Genomic DNA, 14,075 nt, shown 5'->3' with positions numbered 1-14,075 from the left:
TGGTTGTGTGGGCAAGCAGTTTAATGGTATCAGAGGGTAGTGTTAAGCATTTGTTGTTCACACAAGAGTTAATAAATGAGATACACACAAGATGAAATACGAGACTAATTTAGAAAAATACATTTTTTATAGACTTTTAGACACCTAGAGCTTTGTAATTGGATAAGTAATTTTCGTGTTCGCTATTTCCAGAAACTTGGAAAGTATGGCTGTCAGATTTAAAAGATGAGCCTTGAAAGGGGCAATGTTACCCTATGGGAGAAACATACACTGCATATGGTTACTTGCAAACCATGTACAAAACTGTTCTTCTGAAATGTAAGCGCGGGCCAAGGTACAGGAAACCTCCAGTGGTCCAATTTCATCAGCACTGGTGTGTACTTGTGCAGAGGAGCTGGTCGTGGTGGTAGCCTCAAACACTACACATGAAAGACTATGGGAGAAAGCAACTGTAACAAAGAGGCTGCAAGCGGGACTGAGGGGCCAGTCCAGCAGAGCCCAAGGGGAGTGGGGGTGGCAGGCGGGCAGATCTGGAGGGTCTCTGGTGGGGTACAGGGACACTGTTGGTTTCCTTGGGATCGGGCTGTGGGGCTCAAATTTATAAGAGCTTTGTACGGCGGGCTTGTGCTGTCAGCGACCCAGTGTCGCTGGTGAAGGGGGGGCCAAACGGCAGCAAGGTCAATTTTAAGGCTCCCCTCATGGATCTTCACGTCCCTCAACTGTAGGACGATGTCCGACCTGGATTTGCAACAAGCCTTGGTTCTAGCAACTGCTTCGGTACCCAGAGTATTAGTGCAAGGCGGATCCTGTCATCTTTTAAGTCGGAGGGGAGATGGATCTGAGCTCCTGGAGCACAAAGATTTTTAGCTGGGGTGCTGCTCCATCTGTGGGCCCAGGGGTCGACAGAACGCTGGAGCATATGAGCTTCAGATTACACACTGTGCATAGATGGCCACTTAGTGTTTGGCCCGGATGTTTGCAGTTTGTTTTTGTTGTAGAAAAGTCTTTTGAAGTCAGGGATAGGTTACTCCTCCTTTGAATCATACTGCGCATGGGCATCGGCTCCATCCCCAGATTATTTTTCGCCATTAGGGAAGTGATGGAGCTGTACAAGAAGTAGTGATGTCCATGTGATTTGTATCTAATTAAGATAATACTGGAACAGATAAAGGCAGCTGTGGAGGCAGTTGGGCGTGTGTAACTCTGCAGCTCTAAATGCCAAGAACACTGGTAAGTAGCATTTTCGGTTCGAGGCATATGAGCTGCAGATTACACACTGTGCATAGATTGTATAGCAGTACCCACCTTTAATGGCGACTAACCGTATCTGTTGCAGTTGTTTGAAACAGAGTTTTTAGTACAGCCTGGCCAACAGTGGCTTGTTGTTTACTTTGCACATCTACACAATAGTGTTTTGTGAATGTGTGCGGTGTAGACCATGTAGCTGCTTTGCATATATCATCTAGGGGAATGCTCCCTAAGAATGCCATTAAAGCCCCTATTTTCCTTGTAGAATGGGCTTTTGGAGGAATTATTAAAGTACGTTTGGCTTTCTGGTAGCATATTTGTATGCATTTAACAATCCACCTAGCAATCCCAGATTTTGATATGGGGTTGCCTTTATGTATTGGTGAAAAAGACAAAAAAAGTTGTTTAGTTTTACGAAAAGTTTGTGTTTTTTCGATGTAGTACAGTAATGCTCTTTTGACATCTAAGGTGTGTAGAGCTCTTTCTGCGACTGTTTGTGGCTGCGAGAAAAATACGGGCAGCTCAACAGATTGATTTAGATGGAATGGAGAAATTACTTTTGGAAGGAATTTAGGATTAGTACGTAGAACCACTTTGTTATGATGCATTTGCGGAAAGGGTTCTTGAATGGTAAATGCTTGCAGTTCATTAACTCTTCTGAGAGTAGTAATAGCTACTAGGAAAGCTACTTTCCAAGTTAGGAATTGCAATTCACATTTATGTAATGGTTCAAAGGGAGGTCTCATTAACCGTGTGAGAACAATGTTTAACACCATCGATGCTAGTGTTATTTTCCTCCTGCGCTGATCCTTTAAAATTCCCATTGTTCATGACGAGCTCAGCTCGTCATGAGTGTATGGAGGTGTACACCATGACGAGCTGAGCTCGTCATGAGCGTCGAAGGAGTTAAGTTCCACACTGGTGCAGGTGGCGTTCTGGGAGGGATTATTCTTTTGAGTCCTTCCATGAAAGCATTTATAGCTGGTACTCTAAAGAGAGATAGATGTTGTCTATTCTGTAAGTATGCTGCAATGGCATCCAGGTGTAGTCTGATAGACGTGAAGGCTAAATTACACTTTTGAAGGTGTAATAGGTATCGTATGATGTGTTGAATAGACACATCTAAAGGATTTTTCTGGTTGTTTTGACAGTATATCACAAACCGTTTCCACTTAGCAGCATAACATGCTCTAGTAGTGGGACGTCTAGCTTCTTTGATAACGTTCATACATTCTGGAGGAATGTTGAGGTAACCAAACTCTGACTTCAGGAGCCAGATCGCTAGGTTGAGCTGATCTGGGTGCGGGTGTCTGATCTCTCCATGGTTATGTGTTAATAGGCGTGGAGATAGGCTTAGTTTCTGGTGCAGTACAACAGATAGTTTGAGCAGCGTGGTGTACCACGTTTGTCTGGCCCGAGTTGGAGCAACAAGAATAGGTGTTAAGAGAATGTTGCTGTAGTTTGCGTACCACTAACCGAAGTAGTGGGAGAGGAGGAAAAGCGTACGCAAATTGTCCTGACCACTTCATCCATTTCGCATTGCCTTTGGACAGCGGGTGTGGATATCTGGCGGCGAAGTTTGGGCATTTTGCATTTTTGTGGGTGGCGAAGAGGTCTATCTGAGGTTGTCCCCACATTTGAAAGAATGGTTGAAGAACTTGGGGATGAAGTTCCCATTTGTGAATCTGCGGTGTTTGTCGACTCAGCAGTTCTGCCATGGTGTTTTGTACTTCTGGAAAGTGTTAGGCTAAGAGGAAGATCTTTAGTGGTATAGCCCATCTCCATATCTGCTGTGCTAACAGAGAGCTGCAGAGAGTGTTTCCCCCTTGTTTGTTTATGTAGTACATGGCTGTCATATTGTCTGTGCGGATTAAGACAGCTGTGCCTTATACTTTTTTCTGAAATGCTTTTAGGGCTAGAAAAACAGCTAGTAACTCCCAAGTGGTTGATGTGGAGTAACTTTTGTTGTGGTGTCCACCTCCCTTGCATGGTGTGATGCAATAGGTGCGCTCCACAGCCGGAGAGCCCTTGTCCGCTGTCATGATTATTTGAGGAACTGGCTCTAGAAACGGTTAACCCTATGAAAGGTTTTTGGTGCTCCACCATTGCAGAGAGCGAGGAGTCCAACTGTCTACCAACACTAGGTCTGTTAATTGACCACGAGCCTGGTTTCATTGGCGTGCTAGGCACTCTTGAAGTGGACGCATTTGCAGTCTTGCGTGAGGTACTATAAATATGCAAGATGCCATCATACCTATGAGCTGCATGAACACTCGAGCTAGAAGCGAGTGTTGTAGTTTAAATCTTGTTAGGAGAGTCTGTACACTTGTTATCCTGGTTAGAGAGGGATAGGCTAGTGTTAGTTGGGTGTTTATTATAGCGCCGGGATATTGTTGTATGTGTGAAGGTTGAAGATGCGACTTGGTGTGATTTACTGTGAATCCCAAGTCGTGGAGCAGTTGAATTGTAGCGTGAGTGAGTTGTACACACTGGCTGTATGAGCTGGCTTTTATGAGCCAGTCGTCTAGGTATGGGAAGATGTGAATATGCTGTCGTATTAAGTGTGCTGCTACCACTGCTAGGCATTTGGTAAACAACCTTGGTGCTGTTGTGACTCCGAATGGGAGCACTTTAAACTGGTAGTGCTGCCCGTCCAGCACAAATCTGAGATATTTTCTTTGCACTGTGTAGAGAGGAATGTGAAAGTAGGCGTCCTTGAGATCTAGAGTGACAAGGACTTGTTGGAGTGTGACCATACGAAAATGATCCGACTGTATGTAAATGTTTAGAGGTCTGAGGTCTAGGATAGGTCTTAGAGATCCGTCCTTTAGGATTAAGAAATATAGGGAGTATACTCCTTTGTTTTGCTGATGCACTGGGACTATTTCTATTGCATTTTTGCGCAGGAGGGATATGACTTCCTGCCTGAGCAGTGATAAATGTTCCTGTGACATTGGACGCTGCCTGTGTGGTATGTTTGGGGGGTGGATGTTAGTTCTAGACAGTAACCTGACTGAATTATTTGAAGCACCAACCTGTCTGATGTGATGTTTTCCCAGGCTGGTAAGTGTTGTTGTGGTCTTTCCCCGACAGGAGTGGAATGGGGAGTGGGAAGGGGAGGGGAGTCATTGGGCAGGGGTAGAGGCAGAGCAGGAGTTTTTTTTTACCTCTGCCCTTATTGTTGTTACCTCTGTAACCCCCACTTTGGTAGCCCCTACTATAGGTGGATTGTGTGGGGGCTTTGTACGAGGTAGAAGGTGTGTCTGAAGAGTATCCCCTGGTGGCGCCTCTGTAAGATGAGGGGCGAAATGAACGTCAGGGAGCCTGCGACTGCAGGGCTCCCAACGATTTGGCAGTATCTGTATCCTTTTTCATCTTTTCAAGGGATACATCTACATTGGGTCGGAATAAGTGTTGATCATCGAAGGGTTGGTTAAGTATAGCACTTTGGACTTCAGGTTTGAACCCTGATATGCGTAGCCAGGCATGTCTACGCAACAAAATGAATATGCTACTTACTAGTATGCATCTGTTCTTGGCATGTAGGGCTGCTAACATTCATATCTTTGCATTAGATCGCCACCTAGTGTTGGGTCCGGATGATCGCACATTGTTGTCCTGGAAGAGTCTTCGAAGTATCCTGAGATGGGTGGCTCCTCCCCTGGACTACAGTGCGCATGGGCATCGGCTCCATCCCCAGATTGTTTTTCGCCATTGTGGCAGAGGATGGAGTGGCAAGTGTAAAGGATGTCCATGCTAATGATTGAATACAATAGTATATCTGCAGCTGCGACAGGCACCGGGGAGGAGGGTGGGCGATATGAATGTTAGCAGCCCTACATGCCAAGAACAGATGCATACTAGTAAGTAGCATATTCAGTTCGAGGCATGTGGGCTGCTAAATTCATATCTTTGCATAGAATACATAGCAGTCCCTCCATCAGCGGCGGTTGCCCGTGCCAGCTGCAGAAACCTGAAAAAGTGTCTTGAGAACAGCCTGCCCTACAGCCGCTTGCTGTTTGGAATGTACATCAACACAGTAGTGTTTTGTAAAGGTATGTGGTGTAACCCACGTGGCTGCTCTGCAAATATCCTCTAGAGGAATGTTTCCAAGGAAAGCCATGGATGCCCCCAACTTGCGTGTGGAGTGTGCCTTTGGGGGTATTGTTAAAGTGCGCTTGGCTTTATGATAACAGATTTGGATGCACTTAACAATCCATCTGGCTATTCCTGCTTTGGAAATTGGGTTGCCTTTGTGTTGTGGTGAGAAGGCAACAAAGAGTTGTTTTGTCTTCCTAAAGTGTTGTGTCCTGTCTATGTAGTACATCAATGCCCTCCGTACGTCTAAGGTATGGAGCATCCTCTCCGCCACTGTTTGTGGATTTTGGAAGAATGCAGGCAAATCGATAGTTTGGTTGAGATGAAAGTGTGACACCACCTTTGGAAGGAATTTGGGGTTAGTACGTAGTACTACCCTATTTGGATGAATTTGGATGAAAGGCTCTTGTATCGTGAGTGCTTGCAACTCACTTACGCGTCTTAGTGACGTAATGGCAATTAGGAAAGCAACTTTCCACGTTAGGAATTGCAGTTCGCACGAGTGCATTGGCTCAAACGGTGGTCCCATCAGCCTGGTGAGGACCACATTGAGGTTCCACACGGGAGCTGGCGGTGTTCTTGGGGGAATGACTCGTTTCAGGCCTTCAAGAAACGCTTTAATGGCAGGCACCCTGAAGACTGAGAGATGCTGCCTATTCTGAAGGTAAGCTGCGATGGCGGATAGATGTATCCGAATAGAAGTGTACGCTAGTTTGCACTTGTAAAGGTGTAACAGATAGCAAATGATGTTAGGGATAGACGCATCTAGCGGGTTTATGTCATTGTTTGCACAGTAAATGACAAAACGCTTCCATTTCGCGGCATAGCATGCTCTGGTTGACGGCTTCCTCGCCTCCTTGATGATGTTCATGCATTCAGGAGGTAGGTTCAGGTATCCAAACTCTAAGACTTCAGGAGCCAGATCGCTAGGTTGAGCTGTTGCGGATCTGGATGCTGAATTTCTCCATGGTTCTGCGTCAGAAGTCTGGGCGTGAGGCGCAGTCTTTGATGCGGGACCACTGAGAGCTCGAGAAACGTGGTGTACCATGCTTGGCGCGCCCACGTTGGAGCAACTAGGATGAGTGTCATGGAGTGTTGCCGTAGTTTCCTCGCCACCAGTGGTATCAGGGGTGTCGGGGGAAAAGCGTAAGCAAATTTGCCTGACCAGTTCATCCATATCGCATTGCCCTGCGATTGGGGGTGTGGGAACCTGGCGGCGAAGCTTTGGCATTTTGCGTTCTCCCTTGTGGCGAACAGGTCTATGTCTGGACGCCCCCACCTTTGGAAGTACGGCTGGAGTACCGATGGATGTATCTCCCACTCGTGCATTTGATGACTGTATCTGCTGAGCAGATCCGCCATCTGATTGTCCTTCCCCGGGAGGTGTTCTGCCATGAGGAAGATGTTCCTCTGAATGGCCCACTTCCACATGCTCTGAGCCAGGTGAGACAGCTGTGGTGAGTGGGTGCCCCCCTGTTTTTGGATGTAGTACATCGCGGTCATGTTGTCCGTCCGGACTAACACCACTTTGTTGCACAGATGTACAATGAAGGACTTGAGTGCCATGAAGATCGCCATCAGTTCTAGATAGTTGATGTGCATCTTCTGTTGCTGCGTCGTCCATAGTCCCTGCACTGTGTAAGTGAGCAGGTGTGCTCCCCATCCCTGGAGAGATGCGTCCGTTGTCAGGATAACCTGTGGCACTGGCTCCTGGAACAGTCGGCCCTTGCAAAGGTTGTGTGGAGTCCACCAATGCAGAGAGTTGTATGCCCGACTGGTAACCAACACTAGGTCTGTTAATTGTCCCTGAGCCTGTGTCCACTGATTTGCTAAGCACTCCTGGAGCGGGCGCATATGCAACCGTGCGTGAGGGACTATGAAGATGCAGGAGGCCATCATGCCTATCAACTGCATGAACACTCGTGCTGGAAGCGAGTGTCCCGGTCTGAACTTCTGGATTAAGGACTGCATGCCTTCTATCCTGACCTGGTTTGGTTGGGCCGAGGCCGTCAGGGTGTTGATTGTCGCACCCAGAAACTGCCGGACGTGTGCCGGCTGAAGGTGTGACTTCGGGTAATTCAACGAGAAACCCAGGTCGTGAAGGAGGTGAATGGTAGTCGACATGTCCGCGGCGCACTGCTGTTCCGATCTGGCTTGAACGAGCCAGTCGTCGAGGTAGGGGTAGACATGGATGTTCTGCCTCCTGAGGTGCGCTGCTACAGTCGCCAGACACTTGGTAAAGACCCTTGGGGCAGTTGTGACTCCGAAGGGTAGGACTTTGAACTGATAATGCGTGCCCTGGATAGTGAACCTGAGGTACTTTCTGTGGGACGGATGTAACGGAATGTGGAAATAAGCATCCTTGAGATCCAAGGTTGCTAAGAAGTCTCCTTTGTTTAACATAGGAAGAATCTGTTGCAGCGTGAGCATGTGGAAATGCTCTGACAGTATGTACAGATTGAGGGGACGGAGATCCAGAATTGGCCGTAGAGATCCATCCTTTTTTGGAATGAGGAAGTACAGAGAATAAACCCCTGTGCCTTCCTCCCCCACTGGCACGAGCTCGATTGCCCCTTTTTGCAGCATCACCAACACTTCCTGCTGCAATAAGTGCAAGTGCTCTGCGGACATAGGTCTTTGCCTTGGTGGAATGTTGGGTGGAGTGGACTTTAACTCTAGACAATAACCGTACTGGATAAGCTGTCGCACCCACCTGTCTGTGGTGATGTTGGTCCAGACGGGCAGGAACTGTTGTATTCTCCCCCCGACAGGTGTTAAATGGTCGGGGGGCAGTGACAGAGAGTCACTGGTTGCTTGGGGCAGAGGAGCGTGAATTATTGCCTCCTTTGCCACGTCCTTTGTTGCCGTTTCCCCTGTAGCCCCTCTTGTTTTGTTTGGGGTACGAGGACTGTGCTCCACCTCTAGGGAACTGTGACTGTTGACCCATCTGTCCTCTGGTGACTCCACGTGCACCTGAGCGACGAAAATTATTGCCCCGAAACTGCTGAGATTGTAGGGCCCCCATCGATTTAGCAGTTTCAGTGTCCTTTTTAATCTTTTCCAGGGTGGTGTCAACATCTGGACCAAACAGTCTATCCGGATTGACTGGTTGATTAAGTATGGTTGTTTGAATGTCAGGTTTGAACCCCGATATGCGGAGCCAAGCCTGTCTTCTGAGCATGACACTGGTGTTAACGGCCCTAGCGGCTGTGTCCGCGACATCAAGTGCGCACTTTATGGCCGCGTTGGAGATCAGTTGTCCCTCTTGTATAATCATTTTGGTGCCTTCTTGAAACTGCGGAGGCAGGTGTTCTACGATCTGCTCTAGTGTGTCGTAATGTGATCGATCATAACGTGCCAGTAGTGCCTGTGTATTTGCAATACGCCAGAAAGTGGCAGCCTGTGCAGCCACTCTTTTGCCTCCTGCCTCTAGCACTTTGGACTCCTTATCCGGGGGAGGAGCTTCACCCGTTGTTTGGGAGTTGGCCCTCTTGCGTGCGTTTGCTACCACCAAGGAGTCAAGCGGCAACTGTCCTCGAATGTATGCAGGGTCTGCAGGCGCTGGTCTGTACTTTTTTTCAATACGTGGGTTGACCACCCTCGCCCTGGTAGGCTCTTTAAAGATGTCCGCAGCGTTCTTGAGGACCCCTTTGAGCATAGGCAGTGTCTTTACATTTCTTTCCGAAACTGAAAACGTGTCGAATAGAAAGTCTTCCTCAACTGGGTCAGCATGCATGTCCACATCATGATTAGCAGCTGCCCTCTCAATTAGTGCATGAAAACCTGCAGAATCCTCCGTAGGGGATGCACGTGTGCTGAAAGACTGTGGGTCGTGCCCCACATCTTGGTTGCCTTGGTCCCCAATGCCATAATAAGAATCTGGCTGTGCATCAGGTTCATTTACTGGGAACGTGTATTGTTCATCTTCACCATAGTCCCCACTGTCAGAGTGGTCTGGAGACGGTGTTGGGCTCCTTCCCAGAGGAGGCAGAATAGGTTCCATGAGGACAGAGGCGTCCTGTGGAAACTTCTTCTTCTTTAGGGGAATGACGTAGGATTCCACCGGCTGCGAAGTGATCTTCCTTTTATAAAGGGTTAACTTCCCCGTGTCCGCGTCTATAAAACACTCCGAATCCTCTTCAGGGTCGAGCACTTGACCCGAAGATGTCCCCGCCGTAGAAGAATCCGACTTCTTTGGCGTCGATTTCGAGGAAAAGGCCTTTGGCACCACTTTTGGCGGTAGAAGGAAGAGGAGCTTGCTTGCCGGCTTGACCGGGACATCTGCCGCCTTCTGCGTCGATGGCGTTGGCGTCGACGAGGAAAAAACCTTGTCCTTAATTCTCTGTAGTGAAGCAGCCACGAGAGATGCGTCGGTGACCGATGTCTTTGGCACCGACGAGGTGGCCTTGCCTTCGGATGCGACGTTCCGTTGGTCTTTTGGAGGGATGGACGGCGCCGACCCCGAGTCCCTGGGGCGATGCGCAGATGTCCCCGTTGGAGCCGGTGCTGTGTCGGTTGCTTTAGCAGGCTTCGCCGGCGCCGGCGCGCTTGTCTTGTGCGTGCCACCCTTCTTAGAGGATCTCTCCTCTGGCGCCGATTTCGACCCTGTGGAATCGCCGTGTTTCTTCGACTTCTGCGGACCGGAGGTCGACGGAGTCGATGAGGCCGCCGGTTTACTTGTTTTTGCCGTTGCGACCGCCATCTTAGGGACGTTCGAGTCCTTCACTTTCGGTTTCGGGTCGGCCATTTTAGGTGCAGTCGAGACCGTTGCTTTCAGTTTCGGTTTCGAAACCCTAGGTGCAGCAAGTATGTCCGTGGCCGGGCCGACAGGCGGGGCCGTGGCTTGCGCTACAGGGTCTTGGGTAAGGCCGACAGGCGATCCCGCGACCCCCTCCTGGTGTTCTTCAACTTCGGGGCATAGCTCGTCCTCTGAGCTATCTTCCTCGGCCCCATAAACCATCGCGTCGTCTCCTACCTCGTCGACGTATTCAAGGCCCCGACCCACGACTCCGTCGTCGTCATATTCCGGATCGGCCTCGACCTCCGTCTCAGGCGGGGAGATTTGAAGATGATGGCTCTGGTCTTCTTCTTCTTGGTCGCCGAAGATGTTATCTGGATCCGGGGCCGCCTGCTTGGCCACAAGGCGCACCGCGCGCCGAATCGTGAGAGTTTTCTTCGACCTGAACTTCGCACAGGCCCGGCAACTTCCTTCGTCATGGTCTGGCGAAAGGCACTTATTACATACCGGGTGTACATCTATATGTGGGTATTTGGACCCACAGAGCGGACAGAGTTTAAACGGACTCCGCTCCATGTTGGGAACTTAGTGTCGAGTCGCGATGAGAAGGCCTCGATGTCCGAAGAGTTGTAAGAAACTCCGGTGATTCCGGCTCCGAGAGACGGAAGAAACTCGAGACCGTACGCAAACAATACCGACGCGAAGAACCCAAAGCCTTTTGGCCGTAAAAAATGATGTTTATTCGGTTCCGACGGAGAGACGTCGAGACCGCATCCGAACCCAATGGCGGAAAAAAACAATCTGGGGATGGAGCCGATGCCCATGCGCACTGTAGTCCAGGGGAGGAGCCACCCATCTCAGGATACTTCGAAGACTCTTCCAGGACAACAATGTGCGATCATCCGGACCCAACACTAGGTGGCGATCTAATGCAAAGATATGAATTTAGCAGCCCACATGCCTCGAACCACTGGTGTTAACTGATCTGGAGGCAGTGTCTGCTGCATTAAGTGCGCAACAAATGGAGGTGTTTGTAGGAAGGTGGATACCCGACTATGGTTGCCCCCAACTTTTTGCCTGGTGTTTTGCTGGTTTTCCGACTTAGTTGGCCTGGGACCCTGCCAATCAGGACCCCAGGCCTACTGCTCGCTCTGTAAAATGGATTCCATGTACCTTAGGTACATATCCAATTGGTGCTGGGCCACCTTATCAGACCCTGTAACTCAGGGCATAGGTGTACCCAGGGCCTACCAGGGGCTGCAGCATGTATTATGCCACCCCTGGCTGGCAATCTAAATCTGACACAACTGGCTGCACGACAGCTGGGGCAAGGTGGTGTAATCACCCTTTGCTTTAGATATAGTATACCTATATCTAACCCTAAAATGGACACCCGTATTCCTATCAGTCACTCCTATGGCAGGCCTTGACAATCCTGAAGGCAGAGTGCTTGATATCGTGTGAGATGGTGTTCTGGCATGAGCTGAGCCCGTTTGCAGCTTGCGGAACCAAGTCCTAATAGCTGTTCCATGATAACGCATACCATATACTCTTAAGTGCATTATAATCCTTGCAGTTATATGCTATCTTTGGTATCGCTTTATCAAAACATGTCGAGTAAGGTGTCATACGAATTGGAATACTAACCCCTCGCCAATTCTGGCGACGGGGTTAGCATTCCACCCTTCTAGAGAGACACGACATGTATGTAACTGTGAACCCCGGTTAAAGTTAACTCGAGCCTCAGCATCACAAAATGGATGCTGCCACCACAGACACAAGTCTGACCCCCTGCAGCTGGGAGTCCTTCCAGCGAGGGGAGCATGGACAAAGGGTTTCCTGTCAGGGGCGGTGCTAGCACCATCCCAGACAGGGTTTTGTGTATCCTGGGTAGGCAGGGCTTTACAGGAAGGTGACTGCAAGTGGCACCCCGGTGCTCACTACGCATTTGCCAGCTAGAACCAGTTCCAGGGGCACACCAGCCCCTGAGCTGGGGAAAGTCCGGCATGGGAGAGGGGTGTAACCACCCCCCTTCCTGGTCCCACCCCTAGGGCAGGACCTAGTCGCATACCCACCCCTTTCTTTAGGATAAAGGCAGGAGCGGGGACCCTTCCAAATTAGATCATCTTTGAATCCTGAACAACTTTCTACGAAAGGAACTCAAGACTTCTTCCTAAGATTTCTCCTTTGTGACTAAGGAGTAGTCACCCTGCAACCGCAGGCACCATCAAGAACACTGCGGTTTGCTGCACGTCCTTCCTCCGGAATCCGACTGACCAGCACGACGAGACCCGGCTTCCCTGGCACCTCTGACCTCTACCTACCTCTATTGCTAAGCTGAGAACCGTAGGTGCGACGAGACCTCGAGGGACCGGCCATCATCAGAACTGCACGACTTCTATCCAGCACGACCGCCGAGGGATCCTCGTGTGAGTGCTTTGGGGTCCGAGAAGCCCCAACCCTGAGCAGCTCCAGCACCGAAGTTCAGCCCCCCAGCATCCACCAGATCTGCGTGGGGCCCTTCTGCTTTTCGGCTGCTCACCACGTTGTCTGGCTACTAGCCCACTGGCTTATGGCCTTCCCGACGACGACCGACGACAACAACACTGCTTGTCTGGTTGCTCCAGACTGGCCCTTGCTCTCTCCCAAAAGAGGAGCACCCCGGACCCTCCTGGTCCACTCCAGACGCCATTTTGAGTCCACCGCGTGGGCTTGAATTTGCCAAGACTTGTTGCCCCAATCCTGGGTCCAGCGACGTCGACAGCATCAACCATCGTGGGACAGCTCGCACCTCCATTCTGGTCGCCGACAACGCCTCCTGGTCCGTGAGACTGCAGAGCCCAGCGTCGCCCACTCACCTGGTCGAGGTGACTCCATCCGGTGCCATCCTGGTGCCCATCTGATCACTGGCTAGTGATTCAGGACTTGGTCCCCTCTGCTTACAGGTGTCTTCCATCTTCGATCCAGGCTTGGATCCATTGAACAATCTTCACTGGTCGCCTGCCAGCAACTCCTTTCAGGCTCCTGGTTCGTCAACGAAGGTTTCCGACATCTTTTCAGACCTATGGAGCCGCAGCCCCTGGGCTAGGTAACTTCGGCATTTCGGTTCCCCAGCATAGCCTCACTATCCAAGGGTCCAGAACCACTTTCGTTTTCAACCTACCTTATCTGGTTCGCCCAAGAACACTAACTTTGCTTTTACTAGCCTCCATAGCCTTTGCCCCGCATCCCGCGTGAGAGTGCACACTCTGCACCCGAGTCCCCTAGGCCTCCTACTAGTAATCTGAAGGTTCAGTAACGTAGCCCTAGTGATTCCAAAGCCTATCAGTCCAGTATTTACCTGCTAGTAATTTCGCATTCCACTTCCACTTTCCGTGCCCCTCCGGCACTTGTGTAAATTGTGCAACTTAAAGTATTTTCGTAAGAGTTTTGTTGTGTGCTTAGTACCCTGTCCTCATAAAGAGTACAGGGCTGTTGTGATCTAAATAAATACACTGTTTATTTTCATAACACTTGTGTGGTGTCCTTTCACTTGGTGTTCAAGGGGTATATGTGATGGTGTAACAGCTGGCTTAACACGCCCTCTAGAGTTTAGCCCGAAGACTGCTCGTATCCATGCTACTAGGATTGCTGGTCTATAAGGTTGACTTACAACCAATCATCAATAAGGGTTGTTTGGACTGATGCATAGTGATCACTAGAATAGTGAGCACTGCATATCAGGCCAACTTCTCACAGTGTTTGTAATATTTTTCCCTTCTTGGATAAGCTAATTTGTTCCATCTTTGTACTTATCAGGGAGATGCGGCATTAACGATTCAAATTCGTCAAAATGTGCCCTGTCATATCTTGCCAATAATGCTTGTGTATTGGCAATACGCCACATGTTTGCTGCTTGAGACGCAGTTCTTTTCCCCGATGCTTCAAGGAGCTTAGACTCTTTATCTGGTGGGGGAGCTTCACCTGATGTTTGTGAATTTGCTCTTTTGCG

The 14,075-nt window shown here is 49.6% G+C and overlaps 1 protein-coding gene across 1 annotated transcript in view; it reads right to left on the bottom strand.

The window, feature by feature from the left end:
- The window catches only part of SCAF8 (SR-related CTD associated factor 8), a 948,526-nt gene that overhangs the window by 315,601 nt on the left and 618,850 nt on the right, over nt 1-14,075 (bottom strand). The gene's annotated exons all lie outside the window — the stretch shown is intronic.

The sequence above is a fragment of the Lissotriton vulgaris genome, chromosome 6 (genome assembly GCF_964263255.1).
Source record: "Lissotriton vulgaris chromosome 6, aLisVul1.2, whole genome shotgun sequence".
In the NCBI taxonomy this organism is placed as follows: domain Eukaryota; kingdom Metazoa; phylum Chordata; class Amphibia; order Caudata; family Salamandridae; genus Lissotriton; species Lissotriton vulgaris.
This window is presented reverse-complemented; position numbering and strand designations above follow the sequence as displayed.